The sequence below is a fragment of the Mus musculus genome, chromosome 8 (genome assembly GCF_000001635.26).
Source record: "Mus musculus strain C57BL/6J chromosome 8, GRCm38.p6 C57BL/6J".
NCBI classification, from domain to species: domain Eukaryota; kingdom Metazoa; phylum Chordata; class Mammalia; order Rodentia; family Muridae; genus Mus; species Mus musculus.
Window position 1 is genome coordinate 110,784,173 of NC_000074.6, and position 13,575 is coordinate 110,797,747.

General features: G+C 49.5%; 1 protein-coding gene across 10 annotated transcripts in view; it reads right to left on the minus strand.

The window, feature by feature from the left end:
- Il34 (interleukin 34) overlaps positions 1-13,575 on the minus strand; it is a 64,121-nt gene that overhangs the window by 42,344 nt on the left and 8,202 nt on the right. Inside the window, exon 1 of one of the 10 annotated variants that reach the window (XM_006531483.3) lies at positions 6,617-6,639. The exons of the other annotated variants lie outside the window; for them this stretch is intronic. The gene's annotated coding sequence lies outside the window, so the exon portion shown is untranslated. Of the gene's footprint in view, positions 1-6,616; positions 6,640-13,575 lie in introns of those variants that run through there. 10 annotated transcript variants of the gene reach the window in all.

A 13,575-nucleotide genomic window follows, 5' to 3' on the forward strand; every position in this document is an offset into this window, starting at 1 on the left:
CCCCAGGGGTGTAGAGGACAGAGACCTGCTGTTCCTGTCGCCCGGCCCTCCTCAAAGCAATGGAGAAGGGACTCGGCAGATAGAGAGGATTTGATGGACGTCAAGTCTTCCTCCTGGGTCCAAGTCTATCCTTACATCATCGGCCTCCAAACCCACAAAGCATAGTCGAGTGAGATGGTTCATCAGATAAAGGCACTTACCACTAAGCCTGATTAGCCTGAGGTTTTATCTGAGCCCCACATGGTGGGAGGAGAGAGGAGACTCTCACAACTCATCCTCTGATCCCCTCATATGTCCATTGGCACACATAATGTGCCCGTGAGCACACACACACACACACACACACACACACATAAACACAAAATGGAGTTTAAAAATTGCAAACGTGCCGGGCTTGGGGGTGCACGCCTTTAATCCCAGCACTTGGGAGGCAGAGGCAGGCAGATCTCTGAGTTCGAGGACACCTGGTCTACAGAGTGAGTTCCAGGACAGCCAGGGCTACACAGAGAAACCCTGTCTCGAAAAACCAAAAAAAAAAAAAAAAAGCAAAGGTAAGACGGGAGTGTGGGGGGTGGGAGAGGCTACAAAGTATCTTTTTCATTTCTAGAAGATTCATGTAATCTATACTAATCTATCCACTAGCTCTTACTAGCCTCTGAGAACCACTGCCTGGCCTGGCCTTGCCTTCCTGTCTCCTTTCCCAGCCTTCTCCCTGAGTACCACCCACTGTCCCCACCAATTAAACTCTTCCTTTGCTCCCCCTCTGTCTAGAACAGAGGTTCTGAAACTATGGGTCACAACCCCTTTGGGGATCAAACGATCCTTTACCGGGGTCGTATATATCAGATATCCTGCATGTCAGATATTTATGTCTTAACAATAGCAAAATTACAGTTATGGAGTAGCAACAAAAATAATTTTATGGTTGGGGAGAGGTCACTACAACATTAAAGGGTTGCAGCATTAGAAGGGCTGAGAACCTCTGTTCTAGAATGTTCTGTGTGAAATGTTTCCCAGCAGACTCAGTCTTGCCCATTCCAGCTTCCCAGAGAAGCTTCCTTGGGTCATTCCACACAAGCCCCAAAGCCACTTAACACCATGGGGGCATCTTCAGCAATGGGCACACTGACATTACCTCGGGTCTGCTCAGTGCTGCGTGCCTCCTGGTGAGAACTGCCCCTGGGGACAGAGCCTGGCTTGGCCTCGTCACTATGCATCCTAGCTGGGCAGAGGAGACCCTGATCCCCCTGAGAAATGAAATCTCAGTGAATGGATTGAACGTCAGGGCTAAGGGAGAAGCCCATCCAGGTCAAACAGCAGTTAGAAGAGCCCCCCAGTAGCTGGAGGAATATGACACAGGCCCTGAGTAGCAAGTGTATAAGCCTCAGTGTGATGAAATTCTCCAAAGTTGACTTCCCCTTTCAGCTGCCATCCCTAATGTGGGTGGATTGTGGCATCCACAGGAAAAAGGCTCACCTGGGGGAGACAGCTGCCCATTCACACTGCCTAGGAGCTCCTGGGTTCCAGTCAAAGCTCCTTGAGCCTCTCTTCCTGAGAGAGCCTCAGGGCTCACACCAGGGACTCACAGGGAGTCACCAGGCTAAGTCATCCTACTGCAAACTGAAACCAAAGCAGAAGAAAGCTCTCCGGTGCCCAGGTCCTCCCTGTCCATCTGTGTGCCTCTGCGTGTGCATGTACATGTGTGTATATGTTTATGTGTATGTGAGAAAGTCGTGTGTGTGTGTGCGTGCGTGTGTGCGTGTGTGTGCGTGTGTGCGTGTGCCTGTGTGTGTGTGTGTGTGTGTGTGTGTGTGTGTGTAGGCAGTTGCATGTGGAGGCCAGAAGACAAAGCATCAGGAACACCTTTCACCTAGATCAGGCTGGCCTCGAACTCCAGGCTGCCTCTGCCTCCCAGACTGAAGGCATGCGGCACCACACCTGGCTCATCCATCTCATTTTTGTGACAAGGTCTCTTACTGGTCTTAAGTTTGCCAATCAGGCTAGGCTGGCCAATGAACCCCAGGGATCCGCCTGTCCCTGCCCCAACCCCAGGTCATAGTGCTAGGATAACACATGCACAAGTGTGTACCACCGCTCTAGCTTTAGAACAACAACAACAACAACAATGGTTCTGAGGGATCTAATTCAGATCCTCACAATTGCATAGTGAAGCACTTTATTGACAAGCTAATTCCCCACCCCAAGCCTGGTCTTAATGAGGAACAAGACGCAGCTGGAGGCTTCTGGCTCCCAAAGCTTAGTGTCTTACTACCATGACTTCTGTCTTAGGGTTTTTTACTGCTGTGAACAGATACCATGACCAAGGCAATTCTTATAAGGACAACATGTAATAGGGGCTGGCTTACAGGTTCAGAGCTTCAGCCCATTATCACCAAGGCAGAAACACGGCAGCATCCAGGCAGTTACGGTGTAGGAGGAGCTGAGAGTTCTACATCTTCATCTGAAGGCTGCTAGCAGAATACTCACTTCCAGGCAGCTATGGTGAGGGACTTAAGCCCACACCCACAGCACCACGCCCAGTCCAACAAGACCACGCCTACTCCAACAAGGCCACACCTTCTAATAGTGCCAGTCCCTGGGCCAAGCATATACAAACCATCGCAGCATCCTAGGCACGAAGCATTACTTTAGCGGGTTTTTGTTTTGTTTTGTTTTGTTTTGTTTTGTTTTGTTTTGTTTTGTTTTGTTTGTTTGAGACAGGGTTTCTCTGTGTAGCCCTGGCTGTCCTGGAACTCACTTTGTAGACCAGGCTGGCCTCAAACTCAGAAATCTGCCTGCCTCTGCCTCCCAAGTGCTGGGATTAAAGGCGTGCACCACCACCACCCGGCACTTTAGCAATTTTTAAATCAGTCGTGTTCACGAACTGAAAGAGGGAAATCCTGTTGTTTCAGCAGAGGCAAAGAGCGTCCTTGGCACAGCCCAGCAACTCTTTCCTGGTTTCCTCAGCAAACTCTGACCGCGAGGGAACCCCTCCTCCACCTGTGACAGCAGCCAGGCTGTGAAAGAGGCTTTTTCTCTGGGACAAGACATGTGTGTCTGCACTTGACACTACTGCTCAGCCTTGTCCAGTACAATAAAAAAGAAATAATAATAATAATAACAGAAAGCAAACAGATAAAAAGCTAAGACGTTGTAAAGGAGAAAGACAACTGCCCTGATGCTAGACAGGCCTGTTAGTTATATAGAAAACCCTGAGGTGTGTATAAACCCATAAGCCTAATGAATGTGTTCAGCAAGGCTGCAGGACACAAAAGCACTACACAAAACTATAAAATAATATTTTAAGCTAGGCAGGGTGGCATCCCCACGTAATCCCAGCACCTGGACTGTGGAGACGGGTGGATCAAATTAATGTCTCCCTTGGCTACACATCAAGTTTGAGGCCAGTCTGAGTTACATTAGACTTTGTCTTTTGTTTTGTTTTTTTTCCACCAGGGCTGGTGAGACAGCTCAGTGTATGAGGACACCCACGACCAACCTTGCCAACCTGAGTTTCACTCCTAAGATCTGTTTAGTGGAAGGAGAGAACTCAACCCTCAGAGTGGTCCTTTGACCTCCTTCTGTGGCATGTTCTCCCCCACCCCCACACACCCAAGGGGCTGGAGAGTTCGCAGAACAGTTAGGACTACACGATGCTCTTGCAAAAGCCCCGGATTCAGTCCCTAGAGCCTACGCGGTAGCTCATAATTGTCTGTAATTTCAGTTCCCGAGGATCAAATGCCTTCTTTTGGTCTTGGCAAACACTGCATGGACAGGGTCCACAGACATACATGCAGGCGAAACACTCATATACATAAAATAAAATACAAAAAAAAAACCCTATTATATTTAAATAGTCTAGTAAAAAAGGCCAGAAACAACTGCACTGTCCATCAGGAGATAAATGGGTTAAAAAAAAAAAACCTATCCAACTAATGAAATACTACTTGGTAGTGAAGAGTCAATTATTAATGTGCATTTTTGCACAGATGAATCTCAGATAAATTGTATGCATTGATAGAACCAGATCTTTCAGGCAGCGGTGGCACCCGTTTTTAATTCCAGAACTCTGGAGGCAGAGGCAGGCGTATTTCTGAGTTCAAGGCCAGCCTGGTCTACAGAGTGAGTTCCAGGACAACCAGGGCTACACAGAGAAACCCTGTCTCGAAAAACCAAACAAAAAACAAAAAACCCCTACAAAAACAAAAAAGAAACCTCAAGAGAAAGAACACCCTCTATATAATATTAATTTTAAACTAGAAAGTCTGAACTTGTCTACAGCAACAGAGATTAGGTTAACTGTAGTTTATAGATGGGGTGGGGGTGGGGATGCCACAGGCCTGAGGAACGTTTGGCAATGGTTGCCACATCCCTTATCTTTCTATCCCATCTTTCCCATTCCCTCCTCTCCCTACCTTCTCCTTATCTTGATTATAAAATACATAATTAAAATTGAACACGCTATTCCAATTGTTGCACCTTATTTTATAGCCAATGTCCTTCAATAGCTGGGGATTTAAATAGTTTTTCTCAGACGTTTTTAAAAATTATTTATTTATTTTTTATGTATATGAGTACAGATGGTTGTGAGCCTTCATGTGGTTGTTGAGCAGCAGTCAACGCTGCTTACCCTGGCCCAAAGAGTTATTTGTTATTAAATAAGTACACTGTGCCAGAAGAGGGCATCAGATCTCATTACGGGTGGTTGTGAGCCACCATGTGATTCCTGGGATTTGAACTCAGGACCTTTGGAAGAGTAGTCAGTGCTCTTAACTGCTGAACCACCTCTCCAGCCCTGTCTCCTTCCCCGCACCCCCACCACCTCCTCTCCATTTCTTTTTGAGTCACCCAGCACAGCAGATCATATGCTGGGGACTTGGACTGAGCTGGTCACTTTCTCACCATTTCAGGAATGTTCCTGGAGGGGAACAATGGAGACATGGAATTCTTGGTGAACAGAGAGGCTTTGTTTCCTGTTGTCGGGGTGTCCTCCCCGCCCCCAGCACGCAGGGGTCCGGCCACGGGTTTGGCTTTACACTTGTTGACTTTGGGTTCATGTCTCATTCTTCCGTGGATGCTGTAGGGACTACACGCCCTAGCCCATCCTCGGGCCTGGCGCTCTCCAGGGCTCTGTCATACCCACAAGCCCCGGAACTGATTACCTCTTTGGACTCTCCAGATCCCGCTGGAACAAGAATTCCAGGCCCCTAAGTCAGAGCATCAGTCAAGCAATGAACGCCAAAGAGCCTGCTGCAGAAGATTAGGGCAGCTCTTCTGCTCCCTGTATCTGCACGGGCAGCTGGGAAGGGATGCATGACTCCCCAGGCTGAGAGGATGGGAAGGCAGTCTCCGGCCTCCTCGTTCTCTACTCCCCTTCCCATAGCTTCATCCTGCCTAGGTCGCACACAGCCTCCCACCCTACCCCACCGTCTTCTTCTAGCATACACTTGTCAAACCGCTCGTGAAGTTCCCATGTCACTTTGAGCCTATTACTGAGAAAGCCTATTACTTTATGGTGAGTCTTTGAGCAGAGCCTCTTTTGTGTGCCCAGGGGGTTGGCACACAGAGATGGAAAACTCTGAGCGCAGCATCTGGCACCGCTGGGACGCCGCCGAGTCACAGTGAGCAAGAAGCCAAGGGGGAGAGGGAGAGCGAGCTCAACTAGCCCAAACAGGCACGGGGGGTTGGGGGTGGGGGCGCTCACAGACACAGATACAGAGAAACCAGTTGGTGGAGTGCTGGCCTAGCATGTTTAAAGCTGTGGGTTTCTCCATCCCCAGCACTGTGCACATCAGCCATGGCGGTGATCTTAGCCCTTGGGAGGTAGAGGCAAGGAGATCAGTAGCTTTAATACATAGCCAGTTTGAGAGCAGCCTGGGCCACAGGAGACCCTGTCTCAATACAACAACACAAAGCCACGAAATGGGAACTCACCTCCTTTCAGGGACCGCTCTTGAGAATCTATAAGGCAGGCAAAAGATAGGAAAGGGCCAGTTCTTCCCGAGCCAATTCCCTTAATTCTTAATGTGGAACTCAGCCTAGGGGGGAGGGTTGTTCCAGAACTTTCAGAGGCACTTGTCCCCAGGGTCAACTGCAGGTCTCATCATCCTTCAGCAGAAGCTGGGGTGACGAGGAGGGGATGAACTCTGCCAGCTTTAGTCCCTTTCCCAGCTTCCTGGTGAGAAGGCCTGTAGGCAGCCAGCCTCAGTCCTACAGAGCCCAGGAGGGATCATAGCATGAAGTCACCTCCCTCGGTTTCCGGCCACAGCCCTATCATATGTGTGCTCATGTCTCTGTGTCAGTCCACTGGAACCTCCTGAGACCACAGCAGCTTACCCGAGGCACCTCCCTGCCTCCAAGGGTAAGCACCCTGCACATGTGTGTGAAGGCACTTCCCTGCCTTCACACACATTCGAGGCCAGCCCGGGCTCCAGATGAGTTCCAGATCAAAGTGATACAATGGCCAAAAATCAATCAATCAATAGAAATAATCTTTATGGTAGGCATTAATTAAGATGTGGCAGATAAGGGTGTGATCAAAATCAGATAGGTGGTGTCCTTCGCTAGAGAAGACAAACACACGAATAAAAGGCCAGAGATAAGAATGATTGAGCACCTGGATTGCCAAACATTGACCAGGAAGGATCCTCCTTTGGCGCCGTTAGAGGGATGAGTCTGCTGATATTCTAATCCCTGGCTCTCCATTTCCAAAACTGGAAGGAAGAGAGGAATCATGTCGATAGGCTGTGGAAGCTAAAAGTTCCTGGTTCATGCGTGGCTCAGTCTATCTGGACACCTGGGAGCCAGCCTCCCTCTGTCACCAGCTGCTGAGTATACCACACCACACAGAGTCTGCCTCCTGCTGCCAGTGGTTAGCCTTTTGTAATCTTTCCCTCATCTTTTTTTGAGGGGGGGGATTTAATTTTTCATTACATGTATTTATTTGTTTGTTTGTGTTTGCACCATGCGCACACTCATGCATGCATATGCTTGCCTCTGGCGCATATGTGGAGGTCAGAGGGCAGTTTATAGGCATAGGTTCTCTCCCTCTATGGTGTGGGTTAGAGTAATCAGATCTTTCAGCTTGGCAGCGGATCATCCACCACAGTGACAGTCCGTCCAGACAGGCAGCTTTGTGGGGGACTGTTTCCTATCAGGAAGCAGAATTCCTAGGCCAGGGGCCCGGGAGTACACTGTGTACCTTTATATGTGTGAAAATTAATACAATAGCCATCCAAGGAGATGGGAACAATTTAAGTTCTGACAGGCGACCCAAGAGAGTTGTTTTCATTGGCCCACGCTCTTATGTTTGTATTGCTTTTGTATGTTGCTGTCCCTCGCGTTACAAACTACCGAGAGTAAAGCGAGGCCTGGACTTTCCTGTGGTATCACTGCAAAGAAATGATCTTATCCTTTGCTGTTGTTTAAAAAACAAAACAAAAACCGTTATGTAGGGGCTGGAGAGATGGCTCAGCGGTTAAGCGCACTGACTGCTCTTCCAAAGGTCCTGAGTTCAAATCCCAGCAACCACATGGTGGCTCACAACCATCCATAATAAGATCTGATACCTTCTTCTGGTGTGCCTCTGTCTCCTGAGTGCTGGAGATTATTGGCACGGGCCACTGTTCCCAGTTATAATACAATAATAATATCCTTAAAAATACTTTAATTACATTTGTTTGTTTTTATGGTTTGTTTTGTTTGTTTTGGGTGGTTGGATGTTTTGCCTGCACATGTCTGTGTACTATGCATGTGCCTGGTGCCAGCGGAGGCCAGAAGACAGTGTCAGACCCTTGGAACTGGAATCATGCAACTGGCAAGTGGGGAACCATTAAACTTAAGGAGATGTGGACGCAGAACTCCAGCTGCCAGCTCCGCGGTGGAGGGACAGTCTGGAGGCAAAAGGGAACGGTTACATTCTCCCAACTCAGTCTCCTGATGTAGCTAAAGAGCCTAAGAAAAAAGGAAGGGAGGGAGGGAGGGAGGGAGGGAGAAGAGGAAGGGAAGGAAGAACGGTAGGTAGGCAGCAGGCAGAGGGCAGCTTGACTGATCTGGTGCTGGCGAGGTGACCTGGGTATCCTGCAGGTAGGGTCTGAACACAGATTCTGTGTGTTTGAGCTTCACCTTATCAGAGTAGGTCCCCCTGACTGTAGCATGTAGCCTCTAGTCCCAGGGGAAAGCAAGCCCACCTCAAATACGTCCAGTTCTACGAATCTAAAACCGTGTGTATAAAGCAAACCAAATGAGCCAAACATATGTATACATACATATATTTGTTCTGTAGACAAATTTATGTTTACAAATATCTGTGTACAAGTACACATTGGCTGACCTTCAATTTCCTAGGTATGCTAAGGTTGACCTTGAACTCCTGATCCTCCTGCCTCTGTTGCCCAAGTGCTGGGACTACAGGTATGTGTGACCACATCCATGATTTATTCTATCATACTTCTGTGGTGCTGGGGAGTGCGCCAGGACTTTCTGCGCACCAGGCAAGTGTTACGGCCACAGAGCTCATACCCAGCCTTGATTAATTTTTAAACAAACCATTAAGTGTTAGTTTAAACATTAAAATTTCCGGAAATTGCATGGGCTTTTCGGGCAGACGGGCAAGGTTCAAGTGCTCACATACCTGTGACACCTGACTCGGTCTCCTCCTCTCTCCTTCTCCCCTCCCCCTCCTCTTCCTCCAGCCAGCCATTCCTCACAGGGCTGGGTCAAGAGTTCAGAACTCTGACACTGTTGTGTGACAGCAAGCAATGGTGGCGTGCCTGTAACACGTCCATGGAAAGAGAAAGAAGTGCCTTTCTCTCACCCTGCAAGAGGGAGCTCAAGGCAGTGAGCAAGACCAAGCCGCAGCCTCTCCAGAGCAGCATCTCATGAAAGCCACTTTCCTGCCTATAGGGAGATATGGAAAGCACCTGGCTCCTGTCCAGCCCCAGCTGGTCCGGCTGGTCTACAGACTAAGCCTCATCAAGCACTGGTGCCTAGAACAGCTCTTCCAGGAAAGCTATCTGGAGGACTACAGAGCAAGCCACCTGGTGCAGGCGGAGGAAAGGAGCCCGGGGAGGCAGGGGTGCCGCCTTCTTCCCTCTGTGAGACTTTGGGGGAACCCCTAAGCAGCTTCTCCATCCATCATACAGAATCCCTCCTACTGCCCCACCCAAGGTAGGGAGGAGGCCACAGGAAGGATGGAAGGGGAGACCTGCATGCCGGCAATTCCGCAGCCAGTGAGAGGACCCCATTACTTCCCTTAGACCCCGCAGCCAGCACAGATCGTCAGACCAGTTTCCTCAGCCTCTGTCCGAACAGCCCCACTTTACCTGATGGGCTTCCTGACTCCTGAGCTGGTGTCTGTCAGAGGCTTTGCTCCCTGCCTGGCACAGGAGCATGGAGATATTCCTTTGAGACTTGAGACTGGTCCCCCACCACCACCCCTGCCCGGACCTCCTCCGTTGCAGCTGTGGTCATTGCAACCATCCTGTCAGAGAGCTGAGTCAGAGAAGGCCACTGAGTCACGGCCACTAGGACCGCATTTGTCCGCCCGGCAGATGCTAAAACGGTGCTAAGCCAATTGTGGTCTTGGCATCCAGACAGCTGGGTTGCAAATGCATGGTTACTATAGTTACAAAATGAACTGAACTCAACGCTGCTATGGCACAGGGCACTTTGAACCCTGGAAGAAAGTTATTCAGAAGGGTCCCCCACTCGTTTTTGGCTTTGAGACAGAGTCTCTTGTAGCTCAGCCTTGCCTCAAACTCACCACATAGCCAAGACCTGGAACTTCTCTGATCAAGGGCTGGGACTATAGGCATGCACCCTTATGCCCAGTTTCCTCCAGTGCTGGAGATCTAATCGTGTGGTTTCATGCGCGCTGAGCAGGCATGTTACCAACTGAACTACATCCATTCAATGGGATAAGGCGGATCCTGGTCAAGGATATGGTTGCCCTAAGCAGGTTGAGCCACACTCGCAGGGAAATGAGCACCCACACACACACATACACACACACCACTAATGGTGTGAAGTCAGCCAGGCTGGAATCGGGCAGTGCTGACTCTCTGGTCTGGGATGGGGATGGAATGTAGCAGCTGGCTTAGCACCTAACATCGGAACCTGAAAGGGGGGGGGGAGACGGGGCGGGGCAGGGGTGGACAAGGGACTCAAGAGCTCTGGCCACCATGCATGAGTTCGAATCCCATATACCAGCCTCTGGCTGCCTCAGGCAACAGCTTACCCCAGGCCTGGTTCTCAGAAGGTATAGTACTGGCGGCATAGTTGAGGCAAGGATTTGAGATTCTGTCTGGTTTATGGTAGTGCTGGGCATAGCCCAAGGTGCACTGTAGCAGCTGTTGTGTAAGGCAGAGGTCAAGGTTTGTGGCAACTCCCTGAGCCTGCTATGCCCACACTTGCTGCATATAACCTTGGCCTGGACTGATCACATCAGAAGGGAACAGAGCCTCAGCGACAAACTGGCTTTGTCTTCAAGCCACATGGGAGTTTTCCTCTGCAGCTCCCCCATCCCTCCTCACTTGCTTCCACTGGGAGAGAGTTCTCCAGTCCATGAGGCAGCTGCTCCACATACAGTTTAGTCCGCAAGCTCTCCACCCTGCTAACTGCCCTTCAGTGTTCTCGCCAGGGACTTTCCAATGTGTGGAATCCACTCATTCACAGAGAGTAGGAATCCTCTGAACAGGGCCCCAGTTGTTCCTCCAGGACGCCTGAAGACTGGGCGACTCATCAGAGCCAGAGTCTGCAGTACTGCTTGAGACAGGAAGCTTGGTTTCTACAGACCAGGCACAAGTGTTCACATGCATCTCTCTACTCAGTCCCCATAGAACTCCTGTGAGAAGTTTTCTGTAAAATTGTGGTTTTAAAAAAAAATGCTAGCCAGGCGGTGGTGGCACACGCCTTTAATCCCAGCACTTGGGAGGCAGAAGCAGGCGGATTTCTGAGTTCAAGGCCAGCCTGGTCTACAAAGTGAGCTCCAGGACAGCCAGGGATACACAGAGAAACCCTGTCTCGAACCCCCCCCCCCAAAAAAAAGCAGGAGATGTGGCTTGGTCTGTAGAGCGCTTGTCTAACAAGCACAAAGCCCCAGGGTTAATCCCAGCACTGTAAAAACTGGGCATGGTGGCCTGGATGAGGCCAGCACTTGGCAGCTGGAGGCAGGGAGAAGAGCATTACAGGTAATCCTCGGCTTCTCATTTTAATAATTTTTCAGTGCACAGTTCAGCGGCATTGAACATTCATGCTGCTGTGACACTCCTGTCCCCACCTGTCTCTGAAAGAAAGATCAAATTTCAAGACCTGTAAGTCATATAAAGTAAACAGAAATTGCTGGTTGTTTGTGAGCCTAGAGGCTGCCTGGGGCTGAGAACAAAGAAAAACAAACCCAAGCATGCCCCGTAGTTAAAACATTCCTGGGAACAGCTTGACCATAAAGATAAAGAGGAATGTGAGGACATCTGAACTGAGTCAACAACTCACAATACTCTGACACCCTGACCTGCACGTATTCTTTTGCTGACGTTTGAATAAGCCAATAGTGTGTCACTATGCTGAATTCCCCACCCCTAAGCCCTTTACCCCATAAAACCCCCTAACTTTCGAGCCTTGGGGTCGAATTCACTGTCTCCTGCGTGAGATATGTTTCGACCCGGAGTTCTGCCATTAAACTGCCTCATATGTTTGCAGCAAGAAGGATTCTCGTGTTTCTTTGGGTGCGCTCTCTCTCCTGAGACTAGATTGGGGGTCCCCGAAAGGGGGTCTTACATCTCCACAACTGACATGCTGCTTCCACTCTTTCTGGTTCTCTAGCCCTGTGGATCATACAGTTTTTATCCTTTTGTGTTTGGCTTATTTCACTCAGTGAATTGTTCCTCCTCCTCCTCCTCCTCCTCCTCCTCTTCCTCCTCCTCCTCCTCCTTCTTCTTCATTTTTCAAGACAGGGTTTCTCTCTGTTGCCCTGACTATCTTGGAACTTGCTCTGTAGGCCAGGCTGGCCTCAAACTCACAGAGATAGTCTTACCTGTGCCTCCTGAGTGCTAAGATTCAAAGTGTGTACCACCACCACCTGACCCATTTCCTTCCTTTTAAAGACTGAATAGTATCTCTGTGTACAGATATGTCCCATATGACTTCTCCACTCCTCTGTGGAATAGTAGGCTGCTTCTTACCTCTTGTCTAATAAGAATGTGAACATGCTATGAACATGGGTGTATAAATACCTCTTGGAGACCCTGCTTATAATTCTTTTCAGCATATATCCAGATGTGGAATAGCTGGAGATGGTAATTCTTCCTTCTTTAAGGAATGGTCAGTGTTCCCTTGCACCAACAGTGCACAGACTTCCAATCTCTCTCTCCATATTCCTCTCTCTCTCTCCATATTGCACTTGCACTCTCTCTCTCTGTCTCTCTGCATGTGTGCCTATCTTTCTGTTTCTCTCTCTATTTCTCTCTGTCTCTGTCACTGTCTCTCTCTCTCTTCATAGCCATCTTCATAGCCACAATGTAGTCTGTAGAGATGCCATTTTCATTCCAGTTTATGGCTCCATGGTACCAGTGTTGAGGACAGCAGGAGGAATGACTAGGATTCAAGCCCAAGGCTGTCTGCAGCTGTCCGGTTTTCTGTCTCCTCCTCACTGCCCTACTGGTTGGTCAGTGTCCCCTGGGAGGCCCCACCATTCAGAGCCTGCCAGAGTAGAGAGGAGATGGTGGAACTGTAAGACTGACTCCAGCCCTCAGATTTCCCTGACCAAAAACAACCCTGAAACTAAGACTTGAGGCCAGGCCTACTTAGACAGGTAGGAGTTTGGCCTCAGGGCTGACTTAGTTATCTGATGGGCCAGGATCTGCCAGGTGACTCCTGGATTACCATGTGGTAAGAGAGACTGGGTGCCACAAAGGTTCTAGACTGTAATGAGGTCACTGAGGCGGCCTAAGTGATGGAGCGGTCTAGGCTGAGCAGGCCTGTCCAATGTCCTCGCTTATCCCTGCCTTCTCACTTCCCACCTGCCTGATCCTGGGTCAGTTGGGGCTATCTGGGTCTCACTTCTCCATCTGTGAGGTGGAGGAGACTGACTGGTGTTTTGCAAGAAGCCATGAGCATTGACCAAGCCCAGCCACCAAACCCTGCCCACCACAGCTGCCTTCGCTCACGACGCCCTTACCCCACGATGCTAGCTCACATGTGTTTCGTGGTTGTCCCTAGTCACTTGCCTCTCCCCACTGAAGACTGGCAGAGGCTTGAGATTAAGGAATCAGTCTTCTAGGTGACTCCTGTGAAGATGAACACATGTGGTCCCCAAGTTCCGAAAGTCGGCTTCTTAAAGATGAAATAATACTTATTTGGGGAAAAATAAAGCCAGAGTCATAGATACGTGCCGCAGCGCTGTTCAGAACAGTGGTGGGCTGGAGTTCTAAGCTTATCCACCTGAAGATGACAGAGATCTGTATTTATAGGCATCTCCATGACATACTGTCAGGTGCCGAAAGAGATGAACCGTAGGAAGGCTTGTGGCCAAGTGATCCTGTGTCCCTAATATATGGGAACTCTCACTACTCCAAGCAT